This window comes from Protobothrops mucrosquamatus, unplaced genomic scaffold (genome assembly GCF_001527695.2).
Source record: "Protobothrops mucrosquamatus isolate PMUCROS unplaced genomic scaffold, P.Mucros_1.0 scaffold4110, whole genome shotgun sequence".
In the NCBI taxonomy this organism is placed as follows: Eukaryota; Metazoa; Chordata; class Lepidosauria; order Squamata; family Viperidae; genus Protobothrops; species Protobothrops mucrosquamatus.
In genome coordinates, this window is record NW_015390038.1 from 80,118 (window position 1) to 82,371 (window position 2,254).

Here is a 2,254-nt window from a genome sequence, read left to right on the forward strand (position 1 = left end):
ATGCCCGTTGCTGGTTGGCTAACTAGCAACAGGGTCTTGCCAGCCAATAGGAACTGTGTGATTACAAGCCAGGGGAATCCCATAAAAGAGGGCTCCCCTGGCCCAGAGAGCCAGTCCGGATTTACTTGATGCCTTGCCAATAAACCGAGAGCTGACTGTCACTCGACTCGTGTCTTACTGCCTGCGCGATCTAACAGAAGGCGTCCCCTTTACTTGCACAAGGTCATATATTAACAGCCATTGTGAAAGCATTTGAGCCACCGGACACCTCTTTGCTATGTTTACCATTCCTTGAAGAACCTTCCAAACAGCAATGGGGTGGCCCACAGACATTTATTAGTGACTATCAATGAGGTACTCATGACGTCACAATGCAGTTATGGCTTTGCAGTTACTTTCAACTCTGAACTCTCTGCTGCCTTGGATTGTGCAGGATTTAGAGGGCTTTAGAGTGGTGGTGGACAACGGGCCCCTTCAATCAGTGCAGCTGGTCAGTTTATGACTTAGCTGGAACTAAACGAGCTGGTTTGCATCTGCTAGTTTTTCTCTTATACGGGGTGTGTCTGGTGAAAGAGAGAAGCTACAAACAACCCTAACACAGCCTGCAGTTTCTTCCTTTGTCTTCTTCTGGCCAAAAGGACCTCTTGCTATTGGTTTGAAGCAGGGGTAGGCAACCTTGGCTCTTTTATGACTCATGGACTTCAACTCCCAGAATTCCTGAGCCAGCATGGCTCAGCTTGGAAACCTCTCCCTTTCCCATCAGCATAGCTGGCTCAGGAATTCTGGGAGTTGAAATCCAGGAGTCATAAAAGAGCCAAGGTTGCCTACCCCTGGTTTGAAAGGAGAGGTTACAGTATAGAACACTGGACGAGATGCCTGCTGGGCCACACCCTCCTGGGTGCTCCAATCTTCCATTTCCCCCCCGGTATGTTTTATTTAATAATAATAATAATGATAAAGTTGGAAGGTACCTTGGAGGTCATCTAGTCCAACCCCCTGCTCAGGCAGGAAACCCTATACCATTTCGGACAAATGGCTGTCCAGTTTCTTCTTAAAAACTTCCAGTGTTGGCACGTTCACTGCTTCTGGAGGCAGGTTGTTCCACCGGTTAATTGTTCTAACTGTCAGGAAGTTTCTCCTTAGTTCTAGGTTGCTTCTTTCTTTGGTTAGTTTCCACCCGTTGCTCCTTGTCCTGCCTTCAGGCGCCTTGGAGAATAGCTTGACTCCCTCTTCTTTGTGGCAGCCCCTGAGATATTGGAACACTGCTATCATGTCCCCCCTCGTCCTTCTCTTTGTTAAACTAGACATACCCAATTCCAGCAGCCTTTCCTTATATGTTTTAGCCTCCAGTCCCCTAATCATCTTTGTTGCTCTTCTCTGTACTATTTCTAGAGTCTCAACATCTTTTTTACATCGTGGTGACCAAAACTGGATGCAGTATTCCAAGTGTGGCCTTACCAAGGCATTGTAAAGTGGTATTAATACTTCATGTGATCTTGATTTTATCCCTCTGTTAATGCAGCCTAGTACTGTGTTGGCTTTTTTGGCAGCTGCAGTACACTGCTGGCTCATATTTAAATGATTGTCCACTAGGACTCCGAGATCCTTCTCACAGTTACTACTATTGAGCAAGATACCCCCTATACTATACCTGTACATTTGGTGTTTCTTGCCTAAATGTAGACTTTACTTTTTTCACCATTGAATTTCATTTTGTTAGATAGCGCCCAGTGTTCAAGTCTGTCCAGATCCTCCTGTATCCTAAGCCTGTCTTCTGGAGTGTTGGCTATTCCTGCCAGCTTGGTGTCGTCTGCAAATTTGATGAGTTCCCCATCTATCCCCTCGTCCAGATCATTGATGAAGATGTTGAAGAGCACTGGGCCCTGGGGCACCCCACTATACACTTCCCTCCATGTAGATGCAGTTCCACTGAGGACCACACGCTGAGTACGGCCGGTCAGCCAGCTATGAATTCATCTGGTGGTGATGCTGTCTAACCTGCATTTTTCTATCTTCTGAAGTAGTAGGTTGTGGTCTACTTTGTCAAATGCCTTACTGAAGTCCAAGTAAATTATATCCACAGCATTCCTCTGGTCCACTAATTTTGTCACTTGGTCAAAGAATGCAATAAGATTTGTCTGGCATGATCTGTTTTTGACAAACCTGTGTTGGCTTTTAGTAATGACTTTGTTTGCCTGTAGGTGTTCGCTGATTCGTTGTTTGATTATCTTTTCCAGAATCTTCCCAGGTATTG